At 34.4% G+C, this 22,754-nt stretch overlaps 1 protein-coding gene across 24 annotated transcripts in view; it reads left to right on the plus strand.

Moving 5' to 3' along the window:
- pHCl-1 (pH-sensitive chloride channel 1) overlaps positions 1-22,754 on the plus strand; it is a 106,384-nt gene that overhangs the window by 38,961 nt on the left and 44,669 nt on the right. Inside the window, exon 2 of one of the 24 annotated variants that reach the window (XM_069053306.1) lies at positions 17,550-17,715. The exons of 22 other annotated variants lie outside the window; for them this stretch is intronic. The gene's annotated coding sequence lies outside the window, so the exon portion shown is untranslated. The remainder of the gene's footprint in view (positions 1-17,549; positions 17,716-22,754) is intronic. One more of the 24 variants, XM_069053307.1, reaches the window with a different exon arrangement.

Consider the following 22,754-nt stretch of genomic DNA (forward strand, 5'->3'; position numbering starts at 1 on the left):
GGACCACTACGTACTGACTTATTGCGCCACCGTACGCGATTCCCGTTTCTGAAGCGAACGAGATGGTAAAATGCACGTAGCGTGCTGCCTCGCTGACCAACCAACCTCCCTAAACTTTTCCCTCCACTACGCCCATCCTATCAGCCGTGTTTCTGTAGGGACTTACCCATGCCTAGATGTTTTAAGCTGTCCCGAGTGACCTCCTCTCGCCCTACCTTCCACCCAAAAATTTTTTTTTGTGACTCCCTTATTTGGGGTTTCGGGAACCGTTGCGCCCGTAACACGTGGAATACCAGTAGTCTGGTGACAACGTACGACTCACCGCCTGCACCAGGTCTATCGATGGTGTCAGGGGGTACTAGTTCGATATCCGTCAACTCGACGTGCACCTACCAGAACTCCGACACTATCGGTATACCTCGTCTCGTCTCGTTAATCCTTCTCTACAACATGGCAACCAAACATGGACCGTGGCGAACCACTTCACGGTCTCACACGTGTAGCTCTCGACGATCGAAATCAAACCATCCTGAACGAGTCCCCATGTTACGTTAATAAATTCATTTATTAACACTGGGTTTATTCTCTCGTCGAGAGCTATTTACATTGTAAAACAACTTAAACCTTACACCTAAACTAACTTACGGCTAAACCTTAACCTCAGCCTTAAACTAGACCTAAACTAGACTGCATCTCACTGGTGGTCCAGTCGCACGTTCCACTAGTTACCCCGGACCTTTCCCGTGATGGGTCCCTTTATCCGTCGCAGCGCTTGGCGTCGATCCTCCCTAGAACCCGAACCTGCGTGGAACCCCATCACGCCTTTAGACCTTCACACTCGAACTGCTCGTCCACCACTGACTCTTCTCGTTTCAGCTTTCGTTCATCTCACGTGGGTTTTTTGACAAAAACCCCTTTTCTTGGTCGTGCGCGGGATGTTCGAAAATTGAAAGTTGCGAATAGCATTTAAAATGTAACCGTGCGCATAGATAAGATGGACATGTTGTTAAAAACTTGAACAGAAAGGATGCAGTTGCGATTAACCAACGCAAACAAGAAGATGGGTAAATTCAACATCCGAATAAGTTACAGTAATGAAGTTTCTATGCAACTCTGAAAATTGTTGCAGAGGAAATTGTGATTTATCCAGAAGATGATAAAGCATATTAATTTTACTGAATCTCGCCTTGACGGTATCCGACAGCTTGCCACAATCACTGATCCCGATGTAACAGACATTGTGTTAAATTTCAAAAATAAAAGTAAACCCCTCTGTAAAATACGGGGTGATCAAGAAGGACTGTTTAAGTTGGTAATGCTGAATTTTATTTTTAAATGGTACAACTGGAGTAACTTCCGGTTGCTGACGGCTTCACACTGACAGCCGCATCAGTGACAAGTCAAATTTGACATTTCAAATTAAATTAAACATGCTGGTGAATCGTCCGAGAAAAGAGTTAATTTATGTTTAGAACAAAATGGGGAGCACTTCGAGAATTTCCTTTAGTTAATTTTTAGATTATTATTATTCCGAATTCCAACTTTGATTTCTTTTTGCCGTTAATTTTTACTCTCATAACCTACCATTTTGTCGTTATTAATGCTACGTCAGATATCTGTCAAATAAACCCACAAATCATATCCGGTTGCAGTGTTGTAAATAGCCGAATAAAAAAATGTTCTTAATTGTATTGCCAACTTAAACAATCCTTCTTGATCACCCGGTACGTAATATGTATTTAGAAAAATGACAAATAGGAACCTGGCTCTAACTCACATTAGCGCTTTAACGGGCGATTGTACGATAAAGGTACGCACGAAAGACAGTAATTTACAGTCAAAATAGCTTCACCAATGCATTCCACACAAAATTACGAATCGATTGAGGTATAGATGAACGCCGTTCGTTCACTTTTTGATAAAAAAAAATAATGAAATTACGACCGGCTTTCGAGGTTAGAAAATCCTACTTGTCAGGTCCAGATCCGTCCTAGCGTCGGTTTGCTTGTTTTAAAGCATATTTCCTAGAGGTTACTTCGCATTGGCGAACATTTTATAAAATATGATATACAAGGGTGTATTTTTAAAATGTGCCGAAATTTTGCCTACGAGGTTGTGGGATAACGTAGAAGACTTAGGCCCGGTTTATTCACCTTCAAGTAAATTTATCTGACCAGTAGTTGCTATGATTTAGAATCTGCTATTGGTAGATTCATAGTAATTACGGTTCAAATAAAGTTACTTGAAGGCGAATAAACCGGGTCTAAAAGCAATTAAAAAAAAGTAGTTCAAAAATTTAATGTCATTTTATTTTTTGACAGAATTTTTTTAAATATTTTTCCGAGTTCTACATGAAGCCTAGTAGCTCGTGGTTAAAATTTTGCCGGGCACTTATGGGACACGCTGTATTCTTTGGGAAGAAGAATAATGATTTGAGACACTTCCTCAACTCTAAGATGCCGCTTAGGCATACTTTTGGTTTAATGTGTGACGAAAAACAGATTTTGTACTTTTAAAATGATAAAAGCTTTAATACAGTAAAACAACTCAAAATCGTATCTCTAACAAGTATAATTTTTTGTTGACATTTGTTATTTTGGAAACAAGTGCATTACCTTTGTTCATTTTTTCATGGCACACTATAAAAATAATGTAATATACACTTAACTATGACATGTGTCAATTTTATTAAGATCAATGAGACTTTCATCAAGTAATTATAATTTTTATTGGTGGTCCCTTAAGAAGTCCAGAAGTGTATTTTTGGAAATTTACTGCCTATCCAATTTTTTTTTTGGATTTTCCTTCTATGGACCTCTCACAATATCATGCTTTTTTCCAAAATTGGGCGTACGTTTATCATACAATCACCCTTTAATGAGGTAAGGAAACATTCTAACCAATTTTTAATAGTTACTTTTACAAGTACACACCAACATGCCTACGCAAATATGTACATAGTTCAAATGAAAAGTTTTATGTGCGTCGTTGATGTTTAGTTTGCTAGCTATAGAGGTTAGATACTATTATTGTTCTTTACGGTGGAACCTGGATACATAGGTATTTATTTCATATTAATTTTTTTTTACTCGAGGTGCAGTTTGTAGCCCGAAGGTGAACCCCGAGGGTCCTACAAAGCACCGACGCACAGTGGGGCGAATGGCCTATTTCGCTGGCCAGAACTCGAAAAGTGAGTGTATCGCTCTGAAAATATGTACTATAAGATTTTCGGGGTTTCTGATTACGAATTTGATATCAGATTTATCAAATTCAAAATGGAATCGTATTTATTAATAATAATCAGTGAACAATTTTAAATGAAAACAAAAATAACAGAAGCGAAATAAACATGTACTAACTTCGATAGAGACATTTTGTTCAAGTCATTTTTCATTTTTTGTGTAAATAACATGAAGAGTTCGAGGAGCATTATTCCATCTCATTTTCATTTTCGATATAAGAGGCTGGAACAATTTGTCCTTTGAGTTTTGGGAAATCGAGAAACGACCACCTTTTATATTATTTGAACATTTATTTTCTAGAATTTCTAGTTGTTTTTTAATGTAGAACCCCATTTATCAGGTAAGGAGATTATAACCATGAGGTTTACCGAGACCCATGGGGGTAATCATAGATATGACGGAGCGCGCCAAGGTTTGCCGCGTAAGACGTTAACGGCTGCATCTTTTAAATAGGCAACTTTAGGCAGTGCGCACTTTAATATTAAAAAAATATACAGTTTAATGAACATGTACATGTAAAAATCACGGCGGTTGCTCGTGGATGTAAAAAGTATACTCCACTTGTATCCCGGCATGAAACAAATTTAAATTAGGAAAATTTTCATTTCCCGTAACATACTGTACCAGTTTTTTTTGCTATCCGATAGTACCTCCACAAAAGTAGAACGGGACGGAAGGACTCCTTCAGGAAACGCTCACCGTATAGTCGCCTTGCCGCTCTTGGATTATCACGTGTCCTTCGCCATAGAGTTAATGCAAATCGGCGTATTCTTGTTTTGTGAACTTCAAAACTTTTTGTAGAATTCGCAAATTTAAAATTAAACTGGACAAATGTCATAGGTGTTACAGGTACCGCTACTAAAGAAATTGCAGCCAAGCAACCAGAATTATATTTTTAAACCCGATTAACTCATTGGCGTACAGCAAATTTTGACCAAATTTTCAATTATTTTTATCTCGAAAACGAAAAGGTTTTTATTAGAAACAATTTTTGTGTATTAGTTCTACTCATCCTCACCTATTACAGGATTTCTTCTGGCAGGTTATATCGGGACCACCTGTATTCTAAAAATGTATCTTTTCTCTTTCTGAATGACACGTCCCGAAAATTTTTGTATGTTTAAATAATTTTGGTTATTATTTAAAGAATTCGTTTAAGTATGGCTAATTTTAATGATTATAAAAACTAGCTTAAGAAACAAGGCGAAATCTTCGAAATATTTGCTTTTTAAAACTAGCTTGAAAAACAAGTTGAAATAGGTACTTTAAAAAAGTGTTGTGTGCTGAACAGACCCTTTTAGTACACACTTAAGAAACAACTCGAAATGCCTTGAAATTCAGCACAGCTTCATGAGCCGAAGGCCAATTTTAACTTTTTTAAAAATATGTACAGTTAATTTCAAAATTATAGAGTACACCTCAAAAATTAAGAAGTCGATTTATTACAGTTTTTTCCACATGCAGAGATGCCTTTTTGAAATTTGAACGTCATATTTTTTATAAGTATAGGTTAGGTAAGTAACATAAACTGTCGCTGATATTTTAGAACATCATTGCCATCTAGAACACAAAGCCTTAAGGCAGCAATTGTTTTTGATCGTGACGTCACAGTAAAGGCTTCATTGAAAAACGACTTAGGTTAGGACCGGATGCACCAACGCCAGTTAAAGTTAACTGTAGGTTAAAGTGCTTCGTTACTTTAGTTACCTATTGTTATAACAAGGTTTTCGTATATTTTAATCTGTAGTTAAATTTAACTCACGTTGGTGCAACCGGCCCTAAAACCTTCAGGATTTAATAAAAATAAAGATTTTTGGTTAGCACTCTTTTTTTTAGTAGAACGATGTGTTTAGGTTTTACGATTACTGCCTCTTGGAGTAAAACGCGAAAATGTGTCATTTACAAGTGAGGTTAAGTTTGTGTATTTATTGTTGTTGCGGAATTTTTACTTTCTGAATCATTTAAATACCACCAAATCACAACAAATGCTTCTTACATCTTAATTATATGTACAGGTGTCCCAGAGTTGCGAAAAAGCTTCATAACTTGTTTGTTATTAAAGATATCAAATTTTTCTTTTTTTTTTTTAGATGATAACTGCGTTTCTACTGCACAATTGGAAAACCTTGCGGTATACAGGGTGCGTCTACTAAAACTTTATATCCGAATATCTTTTTTAATTATCAATTATTGTAAACAATATTTAGCAATATTATATATCTCAATGACCTCTTGACATGTGCTTAACAAAAGTTAACGAAACCTGCAAGAATACAGAGCTATTTGAAAAATAACCGCAGTAAATTTTTTTTTTGGCTTTTTCTCAGATTACGGAGTATAACATATTCAGCTGTGGCCTCTGTATCTCCCTGTATTGTTTTTATTACACTTTTACTGATGACTACGCAATAAATTAGTGTTAAAAAGAACTAATTTTCCAGCTGTGTTCAAAACAGAGTTTATGCGTAAAAAGTTGTTACGAATTTGTTTCACAGATTACTCATTTTTCAGCAAATAATTTAGATACGTCAATTTGACGGGGCATTGTTATCTTATTTAAAATTCTTTTATTTCTGAACTATTCAGTAAAATACAATAAAAATTAAATAGGTATGTATGTACAAATCCCGGTGTAGGTACGTCTGCATCCTAGGAATAGTCTTCTCTGGAAAAATTTACTTAAACTATTTTAAAGTAAGTTTTCAATAAAACGAATTTAAATGTTATTAATTTTATTTTTTAAACAATGAATCATGGTACCCGGTACCCTCCTAATTTTTTTGTTTTTATTTATAAAAGTGGCTATCATGGAAGTGGGTGCGTCAAGCTTAAAGAGGGGGTGCAGGTGAATAAATAATAACAATTAAAATATCTGCAATAAATTCAACAATGTAACACAATTAGCACCAAAGAAAATTTAAAAAATGAACTCAAAATAATTATAACTAAATAAGATGCTCAAAATTTATTTCGACCATTAACTTCCACATACCTTTCAATTCTGGAATAAAAACTCCGTGAAGTTGCAGTTGCAGGATCATTTCATATGGATGAAATTTCAAAGACTTTAAAGTTCTAATAATCGTGCTTTGTGAGACATTCAGGGCAGCCGCTACTGCTCTTGTGCTTGTGTGTGGATTTTCAGTTACCTAATCAACAACGGCATTTTGAAAGTTAATATTTTTGGAGAGTGCATCCCTTACTCGTGGCAATTCTTTAACACTGCCAGTATCTTCAAACAGCTTTACAATTCGTCTGATATTCATTTCGGAAAATTTATCATTTTCTTGACGGGCCTGAAGAATTCTTGCTGCGGCTCGATAGCACCTGTGACACTCTCCATACGTAAAAATAATATTAATTTTCTCTTGCTGTGAGAACAACATCTTGTATAAAAGATTATTTCAAAGATTTCACAAACTTTTTTACTTTGACGTTGTCAAATAATAAATTAATTATGTTTTTTTTTTGTAAATCAGTAAGCCGTGAAGTACTTTTTTACGTAAATACACACTGGTGAATGAAGTCTGGAAATTGTCTTTATTTAACATTAATTTATTGGTCAATAATAAGCACTAGGATGATTATTAGGCAGAAAATCTACACAGAAACATTTGATATGCATGTTAAAAGTTATAATGTTAGAAAAAGCTGAAAATATTTTTTTTTTCATTAATTTTTTTCTTGAATATTCCTCTTCTGTCCAGATCCTTGTTAATTTTTGTAGTGCCTATGTAAAGAGGGCAATGCAGCCTTTATTAAGACTAAATATCATTGAGCAGTCATTTAAAATAACGAAGATATTCAAATATAAAGTTTAAGCAGACGCATCCTGTATATACAGGTGTCCCAATATTATAAAAACACTAAAGTTATGTTTTTTTAAATGGGACCTACCCACATTTGGTGGGGTAAACTTGCGGCGGTCTAAATATCCAACCAATAGTAACCACTCTTATTTACTAATAATAATGGACCGGGTCGAACGAAATAGCGTTGCTAGACAACCCCACCTAATGTCCCTTCGCGAAGCGACTGGAGTCTACTATTTTTTACACGATCCAAAAATTTTAATTGAAAAAAGCCGAACGGTTAAACATTATTAACCGTCAACATGACACTTAAACTTAATCTAACAATTAAAAATAATTTACAAATTTCCGGTTTTTTTCAATTAAAATCATTGGGGTCGTGAAAAAAATAGTGGGTACAATCTATTTCAATTCTAAATTTCCACCAACGCTCCATTCTATGTTAGAAATACAACCGGCAACACTGTTTGGTGAAAAATGCGCCAGGTTGCATTTTGAGGTTATCATTCTCTGTGTCTGTCAATTTCCGTTTTTAGAACTCAAGATTTTATAATAAAAGAGAAGAACGAAAACCTTGTTAATGTCCTACTGTGTTGTTATTGAACGATAATGACACAGTTTTCTGATACGTTATTAGAGAAATAATCCCCTAGGGCATTATCTTCAAATAACAGGCTCTAGGGCGTTATAAGGTCTTCGTTGCGTAGTTACGACCAAATTTTCACTGATTGGTGTAAATTAATCAAATCATTATCAATCCAAAAACACACGAAACTAGTGGGACATTAAGTTTTGAAGGCACCACGGGTGTTATAATGATACGCCCTCGGTCGGAGGCCCTCGGGTTTCACTCTGCCGACCTCGCGCGTTATCAACTTTATAACACCCTTGATACCTTAATAACTATAGTCCAATTTTTACCCTTTTGAGGTGACGTCACGATTTCCTTTCTCGCTTTCTCTTTATTAAAACGACAGAAACAGAAAAAAAAGGCACGTTTATTTATCGTTGGTTACTTTGAGGTTATCTTATGCTCCTGTCAATTTGACAATTTTCAATTTCTTTCACTTATTACATTGATTACAAACATAATCTTTCGAAGCAATTGTCAACAAATTTGAAACATTATTTATGATCAATTCAAATTTGTTTCTGATCCTAGCTCAAACATACATGAAGTTACTAGATAATAACGTCATCGCAAAAGGGTAAAAATTAGACTATATTAATGAGCATTTTTCATTTTAGCGTAAAATAAATTACGTTGTTTTCGAATCATGTTTATAAAATAATTATATTGGCAACTTTGTTTATCACAATCCCCAGTTTAGAAATATTTTTATTTTGCCAACATAAATCGACAGATGGTGGAAATTTAGAGTTGAAACAGACTATACCGTGGGTAAAAATCATGCACTGCACTCCCTTGGTGCATAATCTACTTTTGGGTGATTCAAAATGATTGTGGATAAGTATGGCAACTATGTACGAAATTTATGTGGCAGCTATGTGGGTAGGATAGAGTTGACATTTCTTTGACAGTTCATAGTCGCGTAATTTTGAAAATTGTCAAATCAATGTGCAATGATAAAAAACAAAATCAAAGGGACGCTTATGAAATGTCATACAAATGTCAACTCTACCCCACCCACAGAATTGCCACATAAATCTTCGTACATAGTTGCTACGTGGCACTTGGCGGTGTCCAATTTGGTGATGCCGTTGGGCATTTTGTTGGGTTTGATTTAGTGGACTGTATTTAGATTTTAATGAAACTATAGCTCTTAACACACTGCAATAATAATTTTAAACTTTAATAACTTACAATAATTGCAAACAACACTTAACTAACATGTGGTAAGTAAATCGACTATTCTAGACAAGAAACAAAATGGTAAAGAGGCCGAGGCCTGGGTTGCGGTGCTATTTATAGCGTCGAGGGCGCATTTTGGAAAATGGTTTTGGGCATAGGCGACTTTGAGAAACTGTAAGGTGGTCCTGACATCTGATAAGGATAGTTACAGTTTCTCGAAGCCGCCAAGATTCAAACGACACGCTACAGTTGCCATATTTATCCACAACCATTTTGAATCACCCAATACCTTAAAAACAGGGCAGAATCCTTAAAATTTTAACTTTGGTACGGAACAGGCCCATATAGTAATCACACACAGTCAGCGAAAATGAGTTTGTGTTTTTAATTAAAATCAACATGACATGATTATTCAGCCGCCCTTGTATACAGGGTGAGACTAATTTTTCCAGTGCTGACATTCCATTACGTGCACTTGCACATTATAGCACTCGTGGGAGTTTGCGGACACTGCGAACGAATTTATTGCCGATAATTATTTCGCAATTATCTAATTAATAATGAATGGTTACAAAAGCACGATAGAAAATCGTTCGCGTGCAAGCATTAAACGCTTAAATGAGCTATTTATTATCTGTACGGTTAATTAAATAGCGAACTCGTAAAAAACCAGCCGTCGGGTTCATCCTTTCAGCCGGAAAATTTCGACAGGAAGGGAGAGAAGGATGTTCACTTGCGACACATATTTCGAATTATCAACATTCGCCTCTAATTTTCTTCCTGTATTTCGTCGTTTGTATTATTTATTCTATTTAAATTTTCATTTATTCGGCTTGTGTGCTGATTTCCGCCAAGATTCAATTTATTTCTGGGGGAGCTCAATTTAAAATTTGATTGTCCTCCGTCTTTTGTTGTTTTCTCTTTAAACACTAAAAGCAGGACGAAAACAAAACAGTACTGGAATAAATGCAAAACTTAATGAACAGCATCAAACATAGAAATATTGTAAACATACTCGTATTGTCCTAGTAGATTTTTATTTGTAATCTGGGATCTCGCGACTGGTGTATTTGACAAATATTCATCACACATTCGAAAGAATTAGTATTTAACATTACTAGCATGGTAAAAGGGTTTTTACCTGTTCGCCAGTCACCTTCTGAAGCCAGTAAAACCCGTTACCATGCGTCTATTGTTGAATATTTTATTTGTTCCTCACTTGTAATTACGAGTACTTATACAAACTATTAAAAATTCCAGTATTTGAAAAAAAATCGTATGAGCTTTACACGTATTGCTTTGGAAACGCACATCACTCATATGAGCACGGGTGTAAAATTTTACTGGCTAGCCAGTAAAATTTTACATGCTTGCTAGTATAATTTTACATGCTAGCCAGTTAAGAGACATTTTCAAGGTGAATACAGTGACTTGATAAACTGATGTTTACAAGTAGGGAACAAATAAACATGTTTACATATTAAAAAATTACCCTTTTTGATAATTCGTCATAATACCATATCATTTAAAATTTTTAAATGAGGAAGGCTAGGGGCTGCTGGGAAGAAACTGATGACAATTATATTAAGCTCCTCTATGAGCTGACTTCCATTTTAAAATTTCAGATTTGTGGCGTTAAATATACCAGGCATAAAATCCATTCCAATGTTTCGCGCACACACGTGGTATAAAACCGTTGAATGAGGAGATATACTGGGTGATTCAAAATGATTGTGGCCAAGTATGGCAACTATGTACGAAAATTGATGTGGCAACTGTATGGATGAGGTAGAGTTGTCATTTGTATGACATTTCATAAGCGTGCATTTGATTTTTTTGATATCATTACACATTGATTTGACAGTTTTCAAAATTGCGCGACTATAAACTGTCAAAGAAATATCAACTCTACCCTATCCACACAGTTGCCACATAAATTTTCGTACATAGTTGCCATACTTGGCCACAATCATTTTGAATCACCCAATACATACTTAGTGGAACAAAAGTATAATAATCGCTGTAGCTTTTTAATTTGAAAAATTATGAAAAAATGTTTAATATAAAAATTGTTTGGTTTATTATCATGCATGACATTCAACAAAAATGGTCAACATTCTTGATATTGCATTTTATTACTTAGTAAGTTAATTTTATCACCTTTGCTTTTTTTTTAAATTTTATTCTTTTTCCCCATAATGGCAAAACTGTATTTATGAATACAGAAAGATATGCTTGTTTGAAAATCACACAAAAAATGTATGGGTGCTATTTAAAAAACCAAAGTTGGTTGCCATAGCAGCGAAACAAAAGAAGATAGGAACAAACTAGAAAGACCAGATGATGCAGGATAATACACCAATCAATTTTTATATTAAACATTTTTTCATAAATTGTCAAATTAAAAAGTTACAGCCAATGTTTGATACTTTTGTTCCACCCTGTATATCTTTCACACACGATAAAACTAAGCAAGAAACTTACTGAGGCGGACTTGATATTTGACAAGTATCGGGTGTTCATTTAAATTTATCCTCAAAGTTGGGGTTGGGACTTGAAAGTCTATTGTGAACGCACCATTCGGCAGTCTGCAGAGTATAGTTTGTCCAGCGAGAGATTGGTTGACATAAAAAATCACTAAATTGTACGCAGAGAAAGTAATACCTTGCGCGCGTAAAATTTGAAATATATCCTTCGAGCAGTAACATTTTTTGCCCTGAAATTATACTCTAATTAATGTATTCTAGTGCATTTTGTAGTGTTGGGTTCCAAGCCTACAATTTAAAATCTCCCAATCTCTCGTTGGACGAAGTATTTGGTGTTTTCTTAAAATTCACCTCATAGTAGGCGTTGAAGAGTCGATTGTGATGTGAACGCACCACTCGTGTAAAACTTAAGATTTAAACAGCTAATCTGTGATCCGTAACCTGTATAGTGCGTTCACAATCGACTTTTCACTGCCTACTATGAGGTGAAATTTAAAAAAACACCACCCGATATAAAACCACAAACAACGCAAAAAGTGAGGTAAGATTTAAACAGCTGATCCGTGATCTCTAATTCGTGGTGCGTTCACAATCGACTCTTCAACGCCTTCTTTGAGGATAAATTTAACTGAAGACCCGATATATCCAAACATGAATATTTGCAAATATACCAGCCGTGAAAATGATTTCAGTTGTGTCCTCGTACAGTGCAATTCGTGGATCGTGGTGCATTTGTCAAATACACCAGTCCTGAGATTCCTGACAGGTCATAAAATGTGGGATTGGTAAAAAATTATTTGAATTGTCCCAAACCAATCTTTCTTTGTTTCAGAATGTTCGTACCAAAGTGTGTTGATCTCCTAATTAGTGTCTGGGGACTTCCGTGTTAACACTCACTATCTCACGATATTCTTGGCTAACAAACGTAACGATCACGAAATGTCCACAGTTACAAATTAACGAAGAATTCCCCTAATTGGCTGAAGAACCGTTTAATGTATCGTTTAAACAGTCTTACAAGGGTATACATTTGGATAATCTAAAGGTGCATTAGAATGTTACCGCTCGAACTCCCCTCGCAAATTTAACTCTCAAATTGAGTACATTTGACTTTCAAAATATATTCAAAACGGTCGCCGTATCAGCGCCAATGAATGTGTTTAACGTTTACTACAATAAGGGGGAAAAGTTGCATTCAGCTTCTCTTTCAGGACAAAACGTTACCGAAATAAGATAATAGACAATAGGACGAGATGAGTAACTACTCTATCATTTCAACTGCTGCCAACTGTCCTAGAGCTAGACAAAAATAGACTTTGTGTTGTCTGCTGCTTCGTATTGAAGTTTGTTATTGGAAACATGCAAACGTCCACTGGATGGGTTTAGGGAGCGGATATCAAAGATAAGACGTGATTATTCGGTTTCGTTATTGCATCACGGCCTTATCGACTCCCTGACAAAATATGTTTCGGGGATTAATTTAGCGAATGGAACGAAGAACATGTCTACAGTGGTATAAATGGGTTTTCCTTAATAATACTAATTCGAAGTTTCCACAAAAACGTTGTGAAAACAATTTCGGAAATTTTGGCGTCCCTCCATGTTTATGCTTATGTAAAACATGAAAACAAATAATTTCACTACAAACACTTTGAGTGCAAAGTATTATTTCACATGTTTTGAATTTTTTTATGAATATGACAGTAGGTAATAGTTATTTGTTTTACGAGTGTTGAAAAGCGAAATTTTCAAGCGGTGTTTACGTATTTACGTTAGGCCGAGTGCGCATTAACACGAGCATGATGAAAGCTTTTCGCACAAGTAGAACACAATGTTTTTTCCACGACCTTTCAATAAATTATAACAATTTACAAAAAAAAAAATTACATATTAAAACAATATATGTGTTAATAAGTACAAAAAATTCTGTAATTAACAAACAAATAATTCATGTTATAGCAGTACTATTTACAATAATAATTATTTGTGTTAATTGTAATACTATTTTTAAAATTAATTATTAAATTCTAATTTTGGAGCAATTTCGTTCCTCTAGGCAACACACAATACAATTTGTTCTCACACAGAACTGTCATTTTCACTAAGAAACTTCATTTTTCCTTTTTGTTTTGCTTTAGCAACAAAAGAATCAACTTTCTTAGCAATGATGATCTATGTAAACTGGCTTCAAGATAGTGGTTGTAGAAAAATCAATTTTAATTTAATCCAAAAATTGTCATGTTACAAATTCCACACCCAAGGTGCGAATGGAACATTAAATTTAATTCCCGCTTCCACTTTTACTGCTTCAGTGCTTCAGAAATAGGTTAATATTAACAACTCTATGACTTTCCAGTATTTTCTCTGAATTATAAGTAGATGTAATTGTTCAATTTATTGTGAGAATTTTGAAAGACACTTTACTTGGTTTATTGCTGTTATAATCAGTTTATTGCGAGTGAGAATTGTAAAATTAGATTAGGTTAGTCGCTTGTATTAGACATTTTTACAATTGTTTATCACTAAAAAATGTGTTTTTACAGCCAGAGCTAACTTTAGTTTTGACATTTGGAATTAATCGGACAGGTAGAACAAATGGAAAGACTGTGCAACGACGTGGGGACGCTTAAACGCCATGGGTGGATGATTGTTGTGTAACAAATTCTTTGAATTCGTTAAAATAACGACTCTAGAGCACAGTAAACCCTGTACACTATCGAATTTTTTGCATGTCATGAGCTTTTTACATTTCTTCATAACAAACGCATATAACGATCCATTTTTTTCTGTCATTGTGCAAACCGCTAGCTATTAATCAATTCAAAGAAAACTCCATCACAGGTATTTCTTGATTAATGATTACAATAATTATTGCAAACTCCGACGTCAGACTAATTTGTAAAAGTCGTTTTGTTTGAATCCCTCGGTGCAGTTGTCACCGTTATCCTTTGACATTAGGAAGAATAATTCACGCAGTGTTTTGTAGTTAAGGCCGAGGGAATTTTGAATGATGGTAATAGAGTCGGTGGAACACCATTAATATTGTGTTCAACTTAACGTGCTTGTCTGGTTGCCCCATCTTACCCGATGTACATTCAAAATGCTATCTGCGGTCATCAAGGACGCCGTTATTAAAAGCACGATTCACATTAAGCGGTTTCTGAATGGAGGAGCGCACAACCCACCCTATCGGAAAGTGTGTGATTAATGATACGTAATTTGCCCATCCTGGCTCAATTAACCTGTTTTGACGATAATTTGGCCACTGCCGTGAACTGTACGTCTTCTCTGGGCTTCCGAGAGCCACTTATGGACCATTTCTCGACGATAACGGCGAATTATCTTCACAGTAATTGAAATTAGCACGGTTTGTGGGAGCCTTGAAGCTCATAATTTGAAAATAACACTACATTTTGTACGAAGAGCTAATTATTTGTTAAATTTGATCACAATGACTCCTTTTAACGATTGTTTTGTACTGTTTTTTGTTTGTTTAGGTTGTTGCAAAAATATTTATCATAATTATCATAATTTATTTTATATATTTGTACTTTTGGCATTAATGTTAATGACAATAATAGCTCGACAAAAATTCATAGTTGTTTCAAAGAAAAGCCATAATGGATTATTAATTTTATTTTAAAACAATACGATATTTAAATAGCTACGTTAACTTTGGAAATGTATTGTGGGTTGCATTTTCAATTCCGCCGGATTCATTATTACTCGTGAAATACCCTGTATGTACACAGGGTGAAATTGAAATGCATCACAATATGTAGCTAAACTACAGTATCTTCAATAAGTGAATTAACCGAAAATGTGGTTAAACATTTTAAATTCATAAAGTCCAATTCGAAACGCTTCTGAAAGCTCTAATAAATCGAAACGTAAATAGCCGCAAAAAAGCTATAAAAACAAAAAGTGACAAAACTTTACGGCGAATGAAATAGCCGAAAAACACTTTGGTTGCAATGATTGCATCCGCTGAACATGATAGGGGTGCAAACCTTGCTCTTTAAGAGCGCAACGTACCACAAACCGAGAAACCTGACATTCACAAGCTAACTGCCGGTTACTTGTTGACGAGTTTTCTTCCATAGTCTCTACAATTTGAGATTCGAGGTTTAACACCTGTGGCGTCCGCTCTTGGCCTCTGTCCACATTTTTCGGTCGAAGACTACTATTTTCCCGTAGACAATGTACAACAGCCAGAAATGTTTGCGAATGCGGAACTCGACCCGCCGGAATCTTTTCGCGATACATAGCTTGTGCCTTTTAGGCAACACAGTCTGGTAACAAAGTACCATATCGCTCATTTCACTATTGGTATAATTTTCCATGGTAATGACACACTGAGATACAAAATTTCAAGCAAACAATAGCCGAAGGTCGCACTGAAAGCAACTAATCTGCATGCTGTACTAGCACCGGCGATAACAAAACTTTTTGCACCTTTTTTGTCTTGTACTCGATAACTTTTTAATCTTACTATTCGTCCTTACGTGATATCAGTGGCGTACTCAACTTTGTGCTTAAACTGTACGTGGCATTTCTGCCCTCATGTGGATCTATAGTGCAAAACTGAATGTAAAGTTTGTCTAAACATAAGTGAATTTTATGGTTTTAACAACTAAAGTAGTTTATGAGGGATGTTGTAAAAGTGGCAATAACCAAATCTGCAGCTTTTCGTTTAACAAAGACAGGCACGCGTTGCAAAATTTACGACAGGGTAGCTAAATATTCTGTTGTGATGGATTTGTCGTGAACAACCCTAAAATCCCTCATAAAGTACTTTAGATGTTAAAACCATAAAATTCACTTATGTTTAGACAAACTTTACCTACGTGATTTTCACAATTGGTGTGAAGATCCTAGGGTTTTAATAGTGTGAATTCATGAAAAACTACACGCTATTCCATTTAAGAATGCAATAGATGTCGCTTCGAATGGAGAACGTTTTACACTGGCGAACGCGGCAAATTTGAAAACATACATACCAAACAAAATTAACAAAAAAAAGTAATAAAGGACCTTACGGTAGTGGTGTTGTAATAACAAAATTGTATTTTCATGATGCGTTTGATACAAAAACTCGATAAGTTTGACACTGCTAACCAAAAAATCGATCAAATAGGTACCAAAATTTGACAGTAGTTATCAAAATGTTTCTCTCCCCACTGCATACTTAAATGGAATAGACTCAAAATGTCGTAATTGTGTCAACTTTTCAAAAATGTTGTAGTGTAACGTTTCTAAGTAGGTACGTACTTTAGTTAACTGGTTACTAATGCCCAACATGTCAATTAGATAACCTAAATACGTTTGACGTTGGATTGAGCATTGCTAAATTGAACCGTCATGTCATAATGACAGACGTTTGAATTTGACATTTTCATGTAGCCCAATTTACTCCAACGAAATTTTGTTGTACTAGTTTTTCATGAATTCGATAGTATGTCTATAGAAAATTAAAATAAAGAGTTTGAAAATCTATGTTTAGCCACATAGGTATGTATAAATATATGATTTTGCAAAACAAGAAATTATCTAAGCAAGGATTTGCATTTCATTGACAATGACAAGTTGGATTAGGACACATTTTTTTTGAACGAAACGTAAATGATATCTTGTAATAACTTACTACTAAATAAGAAAAAGCTTTTTCCACATTATAGAATTATCTTAGGAATTGAATTAAATCGTCAAAATATATCTGAAATTCCTGAAATGTTTAATTCATTTCTGCTGTCAAAACGTTTCGATTCGATTCGTATCTGGTCTTTTCCTAAAAGTTTGTGATGTCAGCCTATCTCGTGAAATTATGAAACACGCATTACCTTGCTTTTTGACGAAATCTTCTGAATTAGATTTCTTCAGGGTTTTTAAGTGTTAAAATATTGCCGTAGCCGTCTATCAAAATAAGTTTTAACAGTGAAGTCTGTCTCCGTTTTTTGAGAATAGTAGTTGTTCACAAAGTTGTCGTCGCCGCAGGGTTGCAGGGCTTGTAGCTCAAAAATTAAATGTCATTTTATTTTTTCACATAGAATTTTTCTTTTTGTTTATTTTTATTTTTCCGAGTTCTACATGAAGCTAGTAGCTCGTGGTTAAAATTTTTCCGCGCATTTCAATAACACCGTGTATGTATAGTGTGAAACTGATACATGGAGTGCTAGCCTTCGCGTACTTGTTCCAGGATGTGCTTCGACTGCTTCTAAAATCTCTGGTTCAACAGCCAGTACCCTGTGGGCACGAACTCTACGACAATCTTCCGTTCTTGGATGGAAATTTCCTGTGTATCTCAACCGTAGCACCATGAAAGTTTATGAATTAGGTACAACCTTCTGTGGAAACTGTTCCCGGTACAGTATTTGCGCTTGGACTGCGTTGTCATCCGCTGCATCGCACAAGAGCACCATATCCGTTAATTCCACGTTTGTAAAATTTGCCATTTTAAACGATGTAATAACAAATACACGATTATTAATACACTGCACCGTTTGTCGGGCTGCAACTAATAACTGACCTACGCCAACCCAACCTCCGATAAGAAGATCCTTTTTTGGCATACAAAAAGTGTATGAAGCGTGTAAAAAGCGAGAATTCACTTTTTCTTTACTATTGCTCTTATGATTTCTACTACGAAACCAAGACAGTGGCGTGTCGACAATTTATTGTCTAAATTGCCATGCCATTTGTTAACGTATCCCTACGTTTTTCAAAAAACGCATAATTTTTTATTGACGCGGGAGTATTCAGTACTTACGTCTTTAAATCTTTCCGTGTATTTTGATTACAGGCTGTATAATAAGGATCCATCCGTGAGGAAATTATACTGCCATCGCTCATCGAAGTCTTTCCTCACAAGGACTTTACTTTCTAACATGATAATTGCTCAATACATATTATTAAAACGTTTTACCATGACCTTCCAGACATTAACCCTGTTGAAAATGAATGGGGCTTAATTATCAAAAACATGCGCCGGGCAAATAATCGACCTCAAAATAGCCAGGAACTCATAAATGCAATAAGGGACGAATGGTATAATTTAACATTTCAATACTGCAGACATTTAATTGGTTCTGTGCTTAGGCGTTTACATTCAGTGGTAGAAAAAAACGGAGCTATGACGAAGTATTAGTAAAGCTGTTAGGTTTTTTGTTGTTGTTTATAAATCATTTTACTAATTAAATACGTGTTATTACTCTGGTTTGTTTTGCACATTCAAGCTAAAGGAATAGTAACGTTTTTTGTAAGTTGGCTGTAAATCGACCTATCTAACCCTATCTTTGCACAAATACCTACTGTTTGTAAATGTGATTAAATTTTGACCAAATTCTAACCTATCTCTCGTAAAAAGTTTTCACACTAAAAATTGTAAAAATGTGCAAATTTTATTCTGACAGTTTCCGTGTTTTTGCGGCCAACTGTAAATTGGTGAGATAACTTTCTTGCCTTAAAATAAAGTCCTTTAAGATTTAATTTAAATTTAAAAAATTAAATGCAAATTACTTCACAACAAATTTAGCCAAATTATAGCCCTGTCAACAAAGTGTCAAAAAAATGAGAAAAAAATGATAATTAATGTCATACAACATCATGATAAGTTATGATATTTAATTAATGTCATATAACATAATGATAATTTATGAATTATGATATATACGTCCGTTTTACAATGGAGCATTTCCTATTGCGTCAAAGAATGGCATTGACGATCAAAATTTATTGCTCGCCACTCTACTATTGCGGGCAAAAAAAAGTGGGACATCAACGTCATTGTCTTGACTTTTAATGTGAAATGACGCTTATCTGATTCTAACCCTACTTTGAATTGATTGATGTTGTCATTAAGTATTGTAGGTTGTAGGGAATATACAGGCTGTTTGATAAAAAACGCCTCAGCCCATAACTTTTTTATTTATTACCCGATTTCAATAAACAAAAAAACTAAAGATATGGTTTTTCATGCGCTACAAGAGAGCCATAAAATATATTTTTTTGGTGTTATTTTTTTTTAAATGGGCACATGTAGTTTTTTTAGGCTCAGTCTGGTAAGGTTTTTTTTCCGCATCTAATGATGTATTGAAAGTTATCATTTGGTCCATTGTTAACTGAAAAAAAAATTATTTTTTTTTTTGTGGATCAGCTTATGAAATTTTTAAGAGTCCCGTGAAAAACAATCGGAATACAAAGTGCGGTAAATGTCATCCAAACGTCAGCTTAGAAATTTTCATCTGCTTATTTAAACTTTTTTTTATTTAAGTATAAAATAACAACATTGCTAGTCATGCAGGATAGCAGTCATTTGACTATTATTTTATATTCGACTGTAATAAAAATCGTAATTAGTCAAAAACAAAAATTTAATAGAAAAATAATAAGGCAGAATAAAGCCTAAGGGAGTCCGTTTCGGCTCAGGGACGCGAGGGTCGCGGGTTCAATTCCGACCCAGGGCGAAATTAAAAAAAAAAGGCTAGATTCCAGCTCGTGATTCGGAAGTCACGTTAAGCCATTGGTCCCTGTCTATTGAGTTAGTCATCATGCCCCTCATAGATTTGTAAACCAGTCCTAGACTGTGTAACAAATTTTTTAATTTTTAATAAAATAAAATTTTATTTTTAATAATTCATGTTTTCCAAGAAAATAATAATAAATACCTCAAGATTGCACCTGAAAATTTTCAAACTGACACTTGACATTTGTTGCTATTTGTATTCCAATTGTTTTTCACGGCCTACTTGAAAATTTTATAACAAGCTGAACCACAATTAAAAATTGTTTTATTTTTTTTTCACTTAGCTATGGACCACATGATAACTTTTAATACATCATTAGATTTAGAAAAAAAAAACTGAGCCTAAAAAACTACATGTGCCCATTTAAAAAAAAAAGTTGACTATCGTTAGCTATTGAAAATAACGCCAAAAAAATATATTTTATGGCGGCTTCATAGCCCATGAAAAAGCATATCTTTGGTTTTTTTATTCATTGAAATCGGATAACAAATAAAAAAGTTATCGGTTGAGGCATTTTTTATCAAACAGCCTGTATAGGTATGTAAGTAAGCACGTAGTGAATATTTATTTAATGCAAAGTCCCAATCAAAATCTACCTTTATAAAGAGAAGAGGGCATTTGGAAAAGGAAAATAGAAGTATAAAATAAATTTTTAAACTGTCAGCTGGAATAGTGTCAAAAAAATGACAATAAAGCTTGAACTACATCGAATTTTTCAAAACTGACAGAAATTTGATGTTCCACTTTTTTTGCTCCCAATAGTACCGAGCGATCATTTAAAAAATAAATCGAGTTTGCTTTGGAGCCTATGCTATAGCATGGGTTGCCATAGGTAACACGCCGACTCGATATATTTTTAAATTGATCGCACCGTATAAGGGTGTTGTTTTCAAAGAAAAAATTTCACTGCAGCATTCTAGACACTTGACTTTGACTAATCTTTTTTCATTATTTTCAAACATGTTTTGCCATATTATTGCCTGATCAATATTGGTAATTCCCTGTAGTCCTTAAACTGCTATTTAAACATTTTAAAATATCCAAATATTGCAAAATGTTTGTGGGTTGCCTTCGTCGTTCCTTGTCCTCAAAAGCTTGCTCAGATTCTGTAAGATTTCCAGTTAATTTTCGTTTATTTACATTTCCAGCCTGAACAAATCTACAAGGTTAGGTATTCACGTAAGATGACGAGTCTGATCACGTAAAAATGCAACCGAAAATACATTGTACAAAGCATTCATTTTGTTTTGGTATTTAAAAGTTAAATCAGGAATCCAAGTAGGTATTCTATTAATTTGAAAGGTATATCTGTCATTGCATTTTTCGTTCATATTTTGTTGAGAGAGGTATTTTTCTGACAGAACTTGACATTCATTAGGCTGATGTTAAGAGCTATCTATGTTTTATGTGCATTATGATAATGTAATAGGGAACGAGATAGCTTTATAAATTGTATTTTGGGTTGCATTTTTACCTCGTCAGTCTCGTCATCTTACCTGAATAACCCTGTATTGATTATAAACCACCAAAGACGTTTCCTGATATTTGATAATGTATTCTTGCAAGCCAACACTGTATGACTGTTGACTCGTAATTGTCAAATAAACTAGGCAAAAATGAATAGGGAATTTTTCCTTTTTTGAATTTTTTATAAACTACAGTTTAAAATTTGTAATGAAATGTGTTAGAAATATATATTTATACACATTAAATGTATCGTTTCAAGTACCTATAACATTTTAAATTTATCTGGTGTTAAGAGTACGTGGGAGAATTGGGGCAATTATTTTGCTTTCCAAGAAAAATTGTAGAATTGTAGAATAAGGCATTACAATAAATCTAATATTAAAAATTATCTTGGTCAAAGGTAGTCATGGATTGGAAAACGTCTCAATTTATTTCGTGTGACAATTTATTCGTACGAACGATTGGCTTACCAGCATTTTTTTTACGAGTCACAGAGTCAGTTTCGTGAAACACACCAACACAATTTGTAAGACACGCATAAAAATCCTTCGACATTACTGCAGTGTGGGAAAAAATAAAAAATAAAAATGATTGACACAAATGCTTCGACAATTATTTGACAATCCATGATCACCATTGATCAAGATAATTTTTGATTTCTCGGTATCATATGAAACAAACGTTCATAGTGTACAAAGTGCGCTATTTGTTTTAGCCCGATTTATTGATCCTCTGGGATCATGTGTAAAGCGTCGATACTTTCACACAGAAATATCAAAAGACTTTCGTAGTATACAGTGTGTATCCGAATTCGACCGACAAACTTTCAGAGCAGATTCTATGATCAAAAATAAGCATAAAACTCTTAATACATATGGGGTCAAAAATGTTTAGTTTACGAGATAATCGACTAAAAAGTTCTACCAGCAACAAAAGGAATCGGGTGGAATTTTTTGATGAAACGTAAGTACAAAAATAAAAAGGAGCTATGTACAATTTACAAAAATTGTCAAAATTTCGCTCCCTTGTTCAATGCACTGATAACCCCATAAAATCCAAGGAATTCAGGTCGTAATTGTTTTTACGTTTTTGTTGATTATCTCGCAAACTAAGCGTTTTTGACCTCATATGTATTAAGAGTTTTATGCTTATTTTTGATCATAGAATCTGCCCTGAAAGTTTGTCAGTCGAATTCGGATACACCTTGCATAAAATCGAAGTCGTACGATTTACTGATACCTCGCTACATTAGGCACAAAGCAAAATTAAAATATATAAAATAAATAAATAAAAATGAAAACCTTAATACTTTAAACGGGTGGCATATTGACAAATTGTAGACAAATTTGACAACAATTTCATCATTCATGTGACAATTTCAGTAAAGCATGATTTATGGTAATTTTTTTGAT

Source organism: Tenebrio molitor, chromosome 7 (assembly GCF_963966145.1).
Source record: "Tenebrio molitor chromosome 7, icTenMoli1.1, whole genome shotgun sequence".
Lineage (NCBI taxonomy): Eukaryota > Metazoa > Arthropoda > Insecta > Coleoptera > Tenebrionidae > Tenebrio > Tenebrio molitor.